Source organism: Amphimedon queenslandica, unplaced genomic scaffold, assembly GCF_000090795.2.
Source record: "Amphimedon queenslandica unplaced genomic scaffold, v1.1 AMPQUscaffold_13238, whole genome shotgun sequence".
Taxonomy (NCBI): Eukaryota; Metazoa; Porifera; class Demospongiae; order Haplosclerida; family Niphatidae; genus Amphimedon; species Amphimedon queenslandica.
This window is the reverse complement of record NW_003546526.1, coordinates 106316-122663: the sequence shown is the minus strand read 5'-3', so window position 1 is coordinate 122663 and position 16348 is coordinate 106316. Positions and strand designations below refer to the sequence as shown.

The 16348-nt window shown below is 34.1% G+C and overlaps 3 long non-coding RNA genes across 5 annotated transcripts in view; all 3 read left to right on the top strand.

The window, feature by feature from the left end:
- LOC109584174 (uncharacterized) overlaps nt 1-1770 on the top strand; it is a 7727-nt gene extending 5957 nt beyond the window's left edge. The window contains exons 1-6 of one of the 3 annotated variants that reach the window (XR_002185893.1): nt 16-145; nt 193-286; nt 400-483; nt 904-938; nt 1290-1325; nt 1689-1770. This is a non-coding gene — a long non-coding RNA (uncharacterized LOC109584174). Of the gene's footprint in view, nt 1-15; nt 146-175; nt 287-399; nt 484-903; nt 939-1289; nt 1326-1688 lie in introns of those variants that run through there. The other 2 variants (XR_002185894.1, XR_002185892.1) reach the window with 2 other exon arrangements.
- Nucleotides 1771-9983: 8213 nt separating this feature from the next.
- Nucleotides 9984-10475, top strand: LOC109584171 (uncharacterized). The gene is made up of 3 exons (XR_002185887.1): nt 9984-10020; nt 10265-10331; nt 10388-10475. It is a non-coding gene; the product is annotated as an uncharacterized LOC109584171 (long non-coding RNA).
- Nucleotides 10476-12941: 2466 nt separating this feature from the next.
- Nucleotides 12942-13345, top strand: LOC109584170 (uncharacterized). The gene is made up of 2 exons (XR_002185886.1): nt 12942-13114; nt 13193-13345. It is a non-coding gene; the product is annotated as an uncharacterized LOC109584170 (long non-coding RNA).
- The last annotated feature ends 3003 nt before the right edge of the window (nt 13346-16348 follow it).

The window sequence follows — 16348 nt, the reverse complement described above, 5'->3', positions numbered from 1 at the left end:
CTGATAAGGATCTTAGTGTATAGATTGCTTCTTCTGTTATTGTTATCATTATTTCTTGATTTATTTGTTCATTAATTTTTTATAAATGTGTTACTGGCACTAGATTAAAGGTGGATCTGTATTTTAAGTGTGAAAACTGCTTATGGTATTTGTTCATTGATTATTGTTTTATTAGAATTAATTTGTTTAAAGGTCCTACTTGTGCAAATAGAGTATCGAAGAGTAAAAGTAAAAGCGAATTCTCTATCTCAGGATTTAAATAAAGAAGTTGCCTTTTCTGTTAATGGTATAATGGATGCACACGTTTTAACATAATCAATTTTATTTTTTGAATGCACTTGTACAACTAGAGTTACAACGGGTACAAGTCAAATTATCATCTGTTTCTCTCTCTTTTAGTACAGTGAACATCTCATAATCAAGAAACAGTTTGTTCCATGGACATTGCCGTATTCTTTAAAAGATTGTGTTAATGGTTGCTGAGTAAGTAATTTTCACATGCCCATGTCTCTGACTGTAAAATGTATTTTGTCATTATGTCTCAAATAAACTCTTGATTTTAGATTCATTAAGGCATCAGATTCAATGAAGGACCATTAATAATATAGCATTGATATTGCCTGAGCACAGATGGCAATAAAGTTACCATTGCAATTACTGGCAATCATTACTTTTGTTATTAATAACCAGACATTGCATGATGTATCTACCTTTCATCTACCATGTATTTAAAATTTTTCATATTGTATGTACTTTTGCTAACACCAATAGTTTTACTTTCATGTATTTACTTGTATTTTGCTATAAGCTTATTACAACATAAATATTGATAGATAACTACACTAAATATGTATTAAGTTATATTTTTAAAATTATGGTTTATTTTTTTTATGTAACTATCAGTTATCCTGAAATGAACGACAGAACTTACATGGTAGGTAAGTGTGTGTGTGAAAACAATTTTTACTGGAGGAGTACTTAACAAGCTGGAATAATGCTATTATGCTAGCTAGCATTATAGCATTATGGGAACTATACAACATGCAAAATAGTTTTTAAATTTGACCTACAATACCTTCATGGCGATTGTTTCATAGCAATGGCAATTATAAAAAATCAATTTCATTAGTCGCAAGTCCTAATTCTATATAATTCTTTGCTGCATTGATAAGTTTTTAGTTGTCATATCTACACTCCTTGTTCATTTATTTTTGTACTTGCATGTTACCATGTACTACATTAAACCATGTACTACATTAAATGAGCCTTCTTTTTCTCTCAATTTGTAGTAAATTCATGACAAGTACAGTAGTAATAATTCTAAAGTAGGTTGAGGTATTTAATTATTGTAATATATATTTACGAAAATTTTGCACAAAATTTAAATGCAGTATATTCCATGTGTCAAAACTGCTTTTTAAGAACATTATTCTATGAGATTTTAATTCTATATTATGATATTTTGTAATCATTTTTTTGTAGTGCAGTTGGTATTATTTGTATAAAACAGTGCATTTTGTACTTTATGGATGCTTATTTATTAACAAAATGTGGCATGCACCATTGCAAATGTTGAGTTTTGCCTCGTGAGCATTTTTGCCTTAAAAGCATCACATTACCTTTTTTAGAGTGTCTATATGTAGATTAATGTTTATTAAACTTGAAGTTATGTGTGTGTACCTTAATAGGTCTGTAAAAACTCGGCTGAGAGTACTAATACTAGTACAAAGTTAACAGCTCTACATTTTTTTGCTTTTATTTACTGATTGTTTTATGTTGTTTCTTTTAATGATCAATTTTTTATGATTCTCATTTTTAAAAGTAATATGATTATACAGATAAAACAGTATTAATGTTATAATTTTAATGATTAATCTGGCAAAACTAGTGATAGTAAAGATTTAATTGAAACAAGATATTGCAAGTCAGAATAGTAAAATAGTGAATCACCACCGTCTTCAAAAGTCAGACCTCTCCACAATGACTTTGTCCCTTATATCAAAGGTTTGTTGCTTAACTTACAGGTGTATTCCTTTCTAAAAAGGAATAAAGTGTGCATTTGATCACAAAACTTATGGTTCTGGAAACTTCTTTGCTGAGGAAAAAGTGATCTCTGCTGCTTTTGCATTTAGATCTACAATCAAAGTCAATAAGATAGCTACCATGTCAGTATAAAGCATTGTTGCTCAATTTGTGGCTTTAGCTTGTACTTTAGAGAACCAGGGGCCGAGATCTATGCCGAGATAGAGGCTTTCCCTTATGCGCGTACAGCTGAAGGAGGAGGAGCTTACAGAGAATCAAACAGGACAGACGGCCATCTTTATTTCAGTGACATGGCATACCCACCCCTTTTACTGCCAAAAGCCATGAATATACTCACAGAAGTCATGTGACTTCCGCATTAGCATGTAGGATGACGTCAGATTAAACTATATTCATAAAAAGATTAATGATATTCATGGTTAATGTAAGTATATTCATTAGTGCAATAACAATATTCATTGCTAAACATTAATGCTTTGACTTTCTTGAAATGGTACTTTAAAAATCACTACAAAATGAACAGAATTATTAATGATAACAAAACTCCATCAGGTAATAGAAAAAAGTAGTGTTATGACATGCAATCAATAAAATGATAAATTGCTAGTTGTTTATATGTTAAAATCCATGTCCGATAAATGCCACTGTTCACAAGGCAAATGAGAATATCAGCTTCAACTGCAACTGAATCTATAATGAAAAAAGGGAAATAAATTTGCTTAGTAATTGCAACAAGTAAGTTCATAAAGTATGAAAAGTTATGCAGGAATTTTTTTTTTTATATTTAAAGTTCAATGATCTATAACTTATATACAGTGTATGGTAAAAATTTAAAAATAGCACAAGGTGTACAACTTTTTATTTCCTATAAAATGGCATCAATTAAAAAAATATTAAAATTTCATCCAAAAGTACCTTAAAGTCTTCAATGACTAATGTTAGCAAAAATGACATTACATGAAGAATATTTTGCAGTAGAAGTGATCTATATACTAAAATGATATTGATACAAAAACTATTACTCAGGTCAACAGTAGTCACTAATGCTTCTATACCAGGCCTATTTATCTTTTTAGTATTTCTAAGATGTGTACGCTCTGGCACAGACAATAGTACACCCTCATGGCTATTGTTTATAGATCTGTCACACCTAATTACACTGTGCTCTTCTCTCAATAGAGGTGATTCTTGATTAGCTGTTAATCATGTTTCACACATTGAAAATATGGAAACGCTTGATAAGCTATTGTCGACTTCTATATCTTCCAATTTTGCTGTTAGTGACCTAGTGTTTACAAATGAAGTTATAGTTCCACTACTAGAAATATCGCTGTGTGGTATATCAATTATGGTATCTTAAGACAATGCATTTCTTCATATACTTTCTCATTTGTTTTAATTGCACATGGGTTAAAGCTAATAATATACAAGCTCTTTCATCATTTTACGAGGCTAAAAGCAACATATGCTTGCGCAGGATTAAATTACTGCTTTGCTGCACATCTACTAAAATTTCATTTACAGTTAATCCCTTTATTTTGTGAATAGTGCTGGCCCAAGCAAGTGTTATAGGAATTTGGTATCTAGTTACTGCAGCTCCCTTTTTCCCAAATGCAAAAAACTAGTCTTGTACCTTACCAATAGGGACTGCATCATTGAATATGTTGCGATATGGACTGGCTCTAATGGCTTCCTTTCCTACATTTAAATCATCAAATTTTACTTCAACTTTTTTCACTTGAAGATAGTCATCTTTCACTATATGCAGCACTTCACCTCTGGCTCCATTAGCCAGGCCATCACTCACATTAATATTTATAGTCAACATCACTCTAGCACCAATTGCTAAAGTAAGTAAATGATGTAAATTTCCTGTTTCAGACTTCTTTTTAGAAAGTTTAGACAAATCAAATTCATCAGTTTGACAAGTTTAGAGCCATCTGCTTTTATTAAATATTGATCGGAACTGGCCAGTGAATTTAACATGTACTCATTCCTTTTCTGTACACTATCATTGCACCTATAAACATGAAGTGCGTGTGTAGGATAATCAATTGAGGCAGTTCTTATCTCACGACCTTCTAAGACTTGTATGTCATTGTTAGTACAACTACCTGTGTCCAAGCAATTCCACAAAATTTGTATCTCCCCTTTGACGCATGACCTCGTGAAGCTCAAGCATTTTAAAATTTTCTTTCCATAATGATCCAGAGCCAGACAAGAAGGCTAGGCTGTTCTGTGACATTCCAAATGGTGATGACTGGCCTACTGGTAGCAATTGATATAAGTCACTGACTGCCAATATACTTCCATTGCCAAATATTACATCATGAGGCTGCACAAGTATCTCATTAAGCCTTCTGTGTACATCAAGCAACAAATTACTGCCTACCATTGATATCTCATCAAAAAGGCGCAGTTTAAGCTTTGCAAGTCTGAGGCGCAATGTGTTTGCTTTGTCATCGTACAAACTTTAATAGCTTCCATATTTGTTACATCCTAGCATTAAAGAGGAACGTAAAGTCTTCCTCAAATGTTAAAAGCAGCAACCCCGTGGGTGCTGTTAAAAGCACAATGACTTCATCTGGCTCAATAAAACCAGAAAGTTTCAACAATTTGATAGTATCAGATTGAATAATTTTGATGACATGGGACTTACCAACTCCTCCTGGTCCACTAAGAAAGATACAGTATGGTTAAATCTTAATACCTTTGTTTTAGTCAATTATGGCCTCCTTACACAATTTCGTATGGAAAAACACAATTTGGCTCTGTTTTTCATTCAAGCCTCTCATAAAACACCTGTATTTGTCTGGTGATATGACTTCTTTCTCAGCAGCACTTTCAAATCTAAAAGACAAAGCAGCAGGACCATTTCTGCTTTTGTTATCAGAAGGATTTGTAACTAATGTAGTATTATCATCAATGTCTTTCTGACTTTAATGTCTTTCTAGTTCTTCACCTTGCATATTGTCCCGGGTTCTACTGTCTTCTGTGCCATTGGCTAATTGATGCTGGGGTGGGTTCTGTGTATCATAGGTCCATTATCAATTTGTTCTATAGTATATTTGCATTCATTTTCAAGTACAACTTGTAAAGCATGACTATGATGGTCTTCATAAGTATTGTAGCCGTTAATTGTATCTGTTTCTTCTATATACCACGGCACATACAGCATTAATCTTGATTTATAATAATTCTGGGATAACTTTCCTTACTATACTTGTGAAATGAAATAACTGCTTTAATGCTTCTTTTGACCATCGTGCCAAAGCCATCACCAATTTAATATCTTTTACAGAACTTAACTCAGAACTTTTAGCAGAGGGAAACATATCCATTACATCATAATCGTCATCATTACTAGCAGGTGAACCATATTTCATTTTAAATTTTGCAGCAAACTCAGTGAAACTCAAATATGCAAGTTGTCGTGGTGTAACGCTGAATAATATTTTACAAAAAGCATCATGGACATCATCTTGTAGAGGACCAAGAGCCTTATTATTTTTAAATAATGTAATACGGTCCTGAATTGTACTAGTAGTGATGTGTTCAATAACTCGAATCAGTTTAGTCATAGGTAATGATAACAATTAATAAGCGCATCTTGTGCAGTAAGGTCTCTATGATTTAAGAATGCAGCACCAATTTTGCGTAATTGTTGTGACAATTCTGAAGTTTTTTCCCGTGAAGCAACTTGTTTTAAAAGTTCACTTATACTCTTTTCAGACTTGATAATGTATGATGCCACATACATAACACAGGCAAAAACATTAATGACAAATTGAATGTCATGGTTTGCCTTCCAAGCTAATAAAATATTTTTATTGTTATTGTTAATGAAGCAATCTTTTGCATCTCTCCTCAAAACTACTACATGACCAGATGAGGTGCTTGAAATTGCTCTTTCTCTAAAGGAAGCTATTGATTGTGTACATATTAGTCAAGATATTGTTGTAATTTTACCCAGGTGATTTTTTAAATCTTTCATTTACGAATCTATTGCATGGCTGTCCCCAAAATTAAAGCACTAGTACTTGTTGTGTCTCCTCTAATTGGATGTATAAGGAACCAGGTTTCTATTTTGACAGAGAAGGGCATTTTAGCTGCCTATAATGGAGATCAAGATGTAAAAGGAGATAATGATTATTCTATAATTTATGTAAGCCTAGGCGCACTGTTATCTGGTGAATGCAGACAAATGATATTGTCATGCAGTAAAAGGATTGTCACAGTAGCTGTAGTGAATGGTATAAATCTTAAACTTTATGTTAATGTACAATTGTGTAATGCCAATGATCTTTGGCCAGATTATAAAATATTAGGTCACTGGTACCTGAAAATGTTCGTTTTTTGGCATTGACTGCTACTGCCACTTCAAGAGCCACTAAAAAATTTGTAATGTATTACACCTGCATGATCATCATTATATTACTTCCAAACACAGAGAACCTAACCTATTACGTTTACTAAGTAAAGAATAACGTTGAGGTAGTCTTCACTTCCGTAATTGAGAGTCTGTGACTAATAAGGAACACTCTACCTCAAATTATTTTTTAAAGTCGTTCAGTTCTGACGTGTTCAAAAATATATAAGCTATTCCATGGGTTACTGAGACAATGTTCCTATTATCCTGTTGGCACTGATGATGTAACACTGGATAATTGTCTCTTTGAAATGTTTCATCGGTCGTCAACAGATAAAATTAAAGAAGTATTTCTAATTTGTCTCATATATCCCCATGGTACTTGTCATGTAGTGATAGGCACTACTGTATTTGGTTTAGGATTTTCTTGTCCTATGTTTCGGTACATGATACGCTATGGAATGTCCAAGTCCCTTGAGGCATATTGTCAAGATAGTAGAAGAGCTTGAAGAGATCACACACAACTCATGCTACTTTATTGTTACGTGGATGTGATCTTTACCTACGAAGAAAGGTAGAAATGGTCTTTAATCAGGATTGAAGCTAGATGCAGTCAATTTACATCCAGAGGTGGTTTGATCTTAATTGAATATTCATTTTAGCAGGTTGTTATTCCAGATCCAAAGTCAACAAGTGTGAAAAGGCCTTAAGGCCTTATATGGAGGATTCTCAGAAAGGGGAAACTATCAGAAGATTTATACGTCAGGGTACACTAGGAATATGCGTAAATTATGTCCGTTTACTGCCGCAGAGGATATCATTTTACAAGGCAGTGACACGTCATCAACATAAAACAGTTATATGAATCCATTTTCATGACATATTAAAAGTCTTTTCATCCTGATTGTTGTATGTTTATACAATAAATAGTAACAATTTGGCATCTGCAAAATAAAATAAAAAATGAGTTTCAGTTTATTACAAGTACATGTCAAAATATCACAATAGAGAAGAGACGGGTATATAATTATTATGCTCATGTACCTTAAGCCATACAATGTCAGAGAACTCGTAGGCAAGGTTCTGTTTCATGCTTAATTTGCATAGCTTACATTCATATACAGACAAGGTCCTCTTTGTAATAGATGGAACATGGCTTCGAGTGGTTTATCAGATATACACCGAAAATGATATTCATAATCCCGAGGGCGTAGCCCAAGGGATTATGAATATCATTTGAGGTGTATATCTGATAAACCACAAAGAAGCCATGTTCCATATTTTTTGTACTCTTTGGAAGGCATAATGATGAATACTTAGGCTTACCTGTCGCCATAAGACTGCAAGAAATCGTCCAGTAGTAGCAAAAATCATAAAAATACTTTTTCAGGCGGTGACGCCATTTTAATAGCCTTGCACGTGATCAGCTTGTCAGTTCACACGAGGGCAATTCTTTATGATATTCATTGCTCTAGCAGGAAGTTTACATCATACTTTCTCCAATTTGAGACCCACAATAGCCTGATACAAAAGTCTAGCTTATAAGCTCAGCTTGAATTTTAGGTTTTGAAGGGAGAGATTCCTTCGGGGGACTCTTCCTGATTTTTTACCCGTGGACCTTTCAGGACAAAACTGTCCTCAGCAAAAGGTCAAAGTTCACTGGATATCCTCTTTCCCTGGTGTATGAGGAATTTCACTGGTGTATTATATATACACCACTGCGCGGCACTTTCATCTTACGGCTTCTTATGGTACAATACTAAAGGGACAGTGTCCTCCCATACGTTGTTTCGTCTCACTGATATCACTTGCATCAGAGAATACTCTAAAACTTTAAGAGCCCTTAATTTTAAAGTGTCCTCTACTTTATCTGACCTATGAATAAAGCAATATGAAAATGTTATTATGAAAATTCATTACCTTGCTTTTCCTTCCACCAACTTTTCTTCAACATCAGTCTCATTCTCAAGTAGAGTAGGCTCATAATTACATTCTGTCATGGAGAAATCAGAAAGACAAAATGATGGAATCAATACCATATATGCATCATGTACAGACCTGTGACAAAAAAGAAAATCAATATAAAAATTATGACATAAAACTATATGAATTGTTAGGGTGCCAATCATGAGGAAAACTACCGTATTTCCTCGAGTAAAAGCCGCCCCTGAGTAGCCGCCTCCCTCGAATAGACGCCTCCTGGGGCCAGGGTAGTCAAAGAAATTACCGCCGCCTTCAAATAGACGCCGCATATAATACTATTCATTATTATTATTAATAACCAAGTATTTAATTAACTAGTAAAATGGCCGTCTAGTCACAGTTGAGTCTTAGTCGAGCAGTTCTTTCATCCTATCGATTAGTTTTTTCTTTCCAGGAAAGATATAGATACATGGTACTTCTAGGACCTTTCCAAATTCCCTTTTCCCATTAACATGAGCAGCTTCTACTTGACCCCACGAAGCAAGAAATATGATGCAACTCGCGAAAACTCCCTAGGAAGAAGAAGTACATGTAGCTCATAATGCAAAGACACTGGGGAACATCTAAACTCCTACAGCCTGAGGTAGAACATGAGAGTGATCTTTCTCCAGACCTGGAACTGGAAGTAGTAAAGTAGTAATTGACATGATAAAGATTGAATTATTTTGTTTAAAAAGAGTATTAATGGTAAAAATTAATTTAAAATTAATGACAATTAATAATAATCGCAGCCCTCGAACAATGGCCGCCCTCGTATAGTGGCCTCCCTCCTACAGATGGAAAAATGAAATAGACGCCGCGGCTTTTACTCGAGGAACTACGGTATCCACACATGCAATGTTTACAAGAAGTGGGTATGGTTACAAGTACATGCTAGAAAATGGTCATCCTAAAATGGGAAATGACTATGCAAAACTAAGTTTGCCTCAGTAAAAATTCACACAAGAAATAATAACAACAGCCATGAGAGTGAGGAATATTTTAGGAGCAAAAACAAGTACTTGCATAAAAAATCTGTGAAAAGCTCACTCTTCACCTGCCGACACACAGAGATAACAGGTTCATGAGAGCATCCCACTGTAAGCATTTGTTCCAGGGTGTAGTAACATTTGTGCACAAAAGGTAGTAAAAAATCAAAACCACTGTATATACGTCTCATGGATATCTTATAAGGAATATCATCTAACAAAATGTTTCTTTGCACAGACTTATTTACAGTCGGGCTTGCCTTTCATACTCATGGAGATATAGTAAGTCAACATAACTGGACCAGTCCAACTTATTCCTTGTGACTAGCTTTTCTCATCCAAAACAGAGAATATCCTCCAGTTTCCTTCAGTAGTGGAAATGCAAATGAAACGAGTTTCTAAACCTCGACTGGATCACCGTTAACGTCAAATTCCAGTTCTGTAAGACCCAAACCTATCTCCTTAAGTGAAATGGACTCCCTCAAATTGGGCTTCCAGTCTTGATTACAGAAAAGCGCACATGCTCTCTTTGCTCCATTTAGACTTCTGTTTCTTGTTGAGTATCTTCCAAAGTACCTTATGTATTTTGTTGTAGGCTATGATTCAAGGTTACATCTATATTTGTTTGATGGGTATGTCATTATAAGCATGGCCACAGTAAGTACTCTCACTATAAGTTATTGTTTGCCAGCGTATCTTTCGTTGATGATTGTTAGTTTATTATAATAATATTATGTGCTTGCATGTTCTCATTAACAAACAACAATTGTTTGCACATTGGAAAGTATTCATATGTTCTATATTTATATGAATTTGCTCAATGCAAGTCTCATAAAAAAATCTTAAATCAGTATAGAATTAGTAAGCAAATTAAAAGATGTTTGTCTTTATTTTTTTGTAGATTATGAATGACAACACTGTGCATGTTCATGTACGTAATCAATATGTCCACGTTAATGGCTACTTAGGTATTATTTATTTCTTAAGTCATGCATTATGATAATATTGTTTATTTTTCTTCTAGGAATATTAATAGAAACTAAAGCATTGGAGCATTTTTGTCTTGTCAAACACTGTGCATTGCTAATGTATTTTAATCTTGGCTTAACGCTGGTGCAATTTTCATTGACATTTTGATTATTTTATTATTATGTCTACATCTATTATTATAATAAAGTTATGATACATGTAGTTAATAAAAGTTATAATTTTTTGTTCCAACTTGGGGTCTTGGCCTCCTTCCCCTACCCCTGCCCCTGCCAGGTCTTCTTGGTAGATTCAGATACTATTATGGAATATAATTTAGTACATCATAGTAAAGACTTACAATTTGTCTATTGACAGCCCTCAATTGGGCAATAATGAGCTGCCTTTGCTGGTGCAGCAAAGGCAGTGCTGGGGCAGGAGGGACTGCTGGAGCCCCTGTGGGAGGGACTACAGGTGCACCTGCAGGAGGGACTGCTGGAGCCCCTCCAGGAGGGACAACGGGTGCACCTCCAGAGGGACTCCCAGAGTTGCTCCAGAAAGGAATACGGGTGCACCTCCAAGAGGGACTGGCGGAGCCCCTCCAGGAGGGATTGCCGGAGCCCCTCCAGGAGGGATTGCCGGAGCTCCTCCAGCAGGGATTGCTGGAGCCCCTCCAGGAGGGATTCCTGGAGCCCCTCCAGGAGGGATTGCCGGATCTCCTCCAGGAAGCAGAATGGGATCTTCCTCTCTCCTATCCGGATCTGGGCTTTGTGACCTACTGATACTATGAAAAAGATACATACAAGTATATATAGTGTATAAGCTAGAGGTTGGATAAACTGACTTTTTGCTTGCAAAGTACGAATAACAAATATTGAAAAGTAGTCTGATGCCTGATTGCAAATTGACTAAGGTCTAAACTTTAAAGTAAGGACTGTACTGCTCAGTGACAATCTTGACAAAGTGGGAAATCAGGCATGGTAATTAAAGATTATTAACCAAAACAGGATATTACGTCACATAAATAATTGGTTATTAGCTATGAATTTTATTATTATTTCAAATTTTCAAGTTTCTAGATGTGGTATGTTTATTTTCTGTATGCACAAGTAGCCAAAAATTAATATCTTGCAGAAGTTTTATGAAATATTCTGTAATCGATTTTTAAACCTAGTTAATTAATATCCATAAACATAATACTGATATAAATATAACAATAATTAACAAATTGAATAAAAAGTATGGAAAGAAGTAAATAAAAAAATTTCTATAAATAAGAAAAAGAGGGTTGTCAAAAAATAAAAGAAACAAGGGGTTGAGTTCAATCATAATAATAATTATTAATTCAATTAATAATAAGAAAAGTTAATTAATGAAAAATAATTATTCTAAAAATAATACATACATTTCAACCCTACTTTGCAGCATTTAATGAAGGATTTCTGATTCCTTTAACATGACAAATTTAATGAAGAATGACAACCCAACTGCTTAGTTCCAGCCTACGCAAGTGTGCGAGTTGGCCCTACTGACAATTCCTAACAATGTAACATAATCAGATCAAAATTTTAAAAATGTATATACACTAAAGACATGCATCCATGCTTTTACTTTTAAAATCAAACTAACAAGTATATATTAATATTTAAATTTTATTAATTTTTATGGTAATGCATCACAAAAATTAAAGAATGCAATAGCAAACTAATCATCCGTAGTTTAGAATTTTCACTTGTGATGACAGTAATTTTATTCAATCAATGCTAGGTAAAAATTCTGATTTTTATTTATCAGAACACTTAATTTACATCATACTCATAGCAATGTACTAAGGCAATCACTAAGTACAGAGGCATAAATAATTTAAATTCATTAATTTATATTGTAGTCTGAATATTAGCATATTCTGCAAAGTAGGGTTGAAATTTATGTATTATTTTTTAGAATAATTATTTTTTAATTAACTTTTATTATTATTAATTGAATTAATAATTATTATTATGATTGAACTCAACCCCCTTGTTTCTTTTATTTTTTGACAACCCCACTTTTTTTATTTATAAAAATTTTTTTATTTACTTGTTTAATTTGATACTATCAAATTGTTGAAACTGTCGGGTTTCTTTGAACCTGATGAGATCATTGTACTTTTCACAGCACCCACTGGGGTTGCTGCTTTTAACATAGGAGGAATGACTTTACATTCCTCTTTAATGCTAGGCTGTAACAAATGTGGAAGCTATAAAAGTTTGTCCCATGACAAAGCTGACACATTGCGCCTCAGACTTGCAAAGCTTAACCCTTTAATACCGAAATTAATTTTGGAATAAAAATAATTTTCTGGTGGTACTAGTTGAGCAATGCATATCTCTCAAGATCTTGTCCTGCGAGACTTGAAACTTGCTAGCAGCCTTTATGGGATGTTCATCCTTAGATAGAAGAAGTATAATAGTAAATGAAGCGGCATAAAGCAATGCAGCGTCTATTGTAAAGATACTGACCGCTTTTCTCAAAGACACGGACTTGGCGAAGGGAAAGAGAGTTGAATCATGTTAAGCAGGACCTAGTAGGCAGGATATGAAAGAATGAAGAGGCAGAAGTCAGTAGAGAAGATGCTACGAGTAGAAACACCACTGTGACTGGTCGAGAAGCCATGGTTGCTAAGCCGTTGCTAAGCAAAATGTGGCCACACCTACCGCTTTTCTCCATTGAAATGTTAGGCAAAGCAGCTCTCTCGAGTCGCTCGCCTTTTCTACTCACTTCTAGAGGATTTCACAAGCCAAAGGTTAGTCTAAACATTCTGTCTTTTGTTGTTGTGTCATTATTTAGGTGACTTACCTCGGCCGCTTATCATTTTGAACAGTTTGGGTCGCGCTACTGGACTTTTCTACCTATATACTCTGTTTTTAGTCTTTGACAATGTTATATATGTTAGAGAGATGAAAGGAGAACCTTTTAAAGCTATCTAGAATGTTATATTTCCATAAATAAAAAAGAAAATAACAATTATACTACACCCCCTCATGTTATTGACGTACAAGTACGTCTATCAGTGTTAAAGGGTTAAACTGTTCATAATTGATGAGATATCATTGGTAGGCGGTAATATGTTGCTTGATGTACACTGAAGGCTTAAAGAGATACTTGTGCAGCCTCATGATGTAATATTTGGCAATGTAAGTATATTGGCAGTTGGTGACTTATATCAGTTGCCGCTAGTAGGGCAGTCATCATAATTTGGAATGATGTCACAAAACAGCCTAGCTTGCTTGTATGGCTCTGGATCATTATGGAAAGAAAATTTTTAAATGCTTGAGCTTGACAAGGTCATGCGTCAAAGGGGAGAGACAAATTTTGTAGAATTGCTCAGTTGAGTGAGAATAGGTAGTTGCACTAAAGATGACATACAAGTCTTAGAAAGTCGTGAGATAAGAACTGCTTGAATTGATTATCCTACACATGCACTTCTTGTTTATAGGAGGAACGATAGTGTAGAGAAAAGGAACGAGTACAAATTAAATTCACTGGCCAGTGAATCGGATCAATATTAAATAAAAGCAGATGATTCCAAAACTTGTCAAACTGATGACTTTGATCTGTCTAAACTTTCTACAAAGAAGTCTGAAACTGGAAATTTACATCATTTACTTACTTTAGCAATTGGTGCTAGAGTGATGTTGACTATAAATATTAATGTGAGTGATTGCCTGGTTAATGGGGCCAGAGGTCAGGTGGTGCATACAGTAAAAGATGACAATCCTCAGGTTAAAAAAGTCCTAATAAAATTTTATGATTTAAATGTGGAAAGGAAGCCATTAGAGGCAGTCCATATCGCAACAGATTCAATGATGCAGTCCCTGTTGGTAACGTACAAGCAAAGTTTTTTGCATTTGTCAAAAAGGGAGCTGAAGTAACTAGATACCAATTTCCTTTAACACTTGCTTGGGCCAGCACTATTCACCAAATACAGGAATTAACATTAAATGAAATCGTAGTAGATATGGAGCAAAGCAGTAATTTTAACCCTGGGCAAGCATATGTTGCTTTTAGCCATGTAAAAAGATTAGAGTGCTTGTATATTATTGGCTTTAACCCATGTGCAATTAAAACAAATGAGAAAGTAGATGAAAAATGCAGCGTCTTAAAGAAAACGTAATTGATATACCATGCAGCAATATTTGTAGTAGTGGAACTATAACTTCACTTTAAATATTAGGTCATTAACAGCAAAATTGTCAGATATAGAAGTTGACAGTAGCCTATCAAATGTTTCTATTCCTGCCATGTGTGAAACATGGCTAAAAGATAATCAGAAAACACCTTTTTTGAGTGAAGGACACAGTGTAATTTGGTGTGATAGATCTACAGATAATAGCCATGGGGGTGTACTATTGTCTGTGCCAGAGCATATGCATCCTAGAAATACTAATAAGATTAATAGGCCAGGTATATAGCATTAGTTACTACCCTTGACCTGTGTAGTAGTTTTTGTATCAATATCATTTTAGTATATAGATCACCGAATGTGCCACTGCAAAATCTTTTAACTGTATTGATACAATTATTTAATACAGTTGACTCATTTTTGCCACCGTCATTGGAGACTTTAATGAAGATTTGTTGGCCAATACTTCAAATAGATTATTAAGTTTTATGACTGATAATAATTACAAACAGATGGTACAGACTCCTATTACAGATAGGGGGACCTTGATTGATCATGTCTATGTTAATAGTTTGTTATCTGATTTTGTTTGCACTGTCATTGATTGCTATTACAGTGATCACGACATTGTTGTAACATACCATTTCATTGTACAAATACAGATATTAATACAGGGATATGTGAACAGTAAGCTGTTTTGATGGTTAGGCAGTTTATTCATTCCCTTGTGAAATTGTTGCAGCCAAAAATGTAGGGATGAAAAAATGATCTCCCTAACATGGCTAATAACCATCAATATTATGCACACATTCATATACAAATCCATTCACTCTAAATAATAAGTAAGCTTTTGCTCTTTGATATTACACTCTTACATTATATTATAGGGAATATTCAGTGCAAATCACCTCCGATTTAACTTTTATTCATAATTAATGATAGTTTTGATCATGCTATTTTTATAAAAGGTTTGATTATAACTTAATTCTTATTTCTTTACTTTGTTATAGCTCTCCTAGCTTTAATGAATCAATTGATTATTTCATGAAGTCCCAGTATTTTAAGGTTTCCTAGCTCATAAAATAATGTAGATGTTGGCGTTTTGTCATTTAATTATTGTCCCTTTTCAGTAATAATTTCTACATATTGAGACATTTCATAGGTTTTTGTTTTGGATATATAATTTGGACTAAACTCTCTGAATTCAATGCTGTTATGTTTGTAGTAAAAAGCAGCTAGCCAACTGTATTGCAGGTTACAATTTTTTTATTCATTCATGCACTTAATGTTATCAATAGGTTGTCTTATAATGAATGTAAAACACTTTCCAACTTCTCCATTATTGTATCAGTTTAAGTTAGAGGATTTGGAAAAGACTACCTTTCTTTCCTTATATGGCTGTATTGATGTGTTTCAGGAGTGCAATACACAATAAGTAAACAGCTTAATTCATGTTAGTGTGGATTTCACTTTTAAAAGTGATATAAAGGTAATTTTTTGAGTGCATACTTTTAACAGACATATAATGTTTAGGTTCTTCCATGTTATGAGGCATGGTTTTTTTCTTGGGTCAGCTGTGGGACTGGGACTCAGCTGCCCTAAATTAAGGCTCTTATGGGTATCTATGGCTGAAGAAAATGATTTGCAAGTTATTAAATGTGTGTGACAGTGTGTTTCAAAAATTAATGGATGAGGTATTAAGTTTTAATGGAATGTAATTTAATTCATCTAATGCTTTTCTTAGGTGTCTTAAGTTAGCACACATTGTAAGCTGTGCATTACCTTATGGGAATCAGAAACTGATACAGTTTAAGACAAGTAAATAAAAAAACATTAAAAATGGAAAAGTAGTAG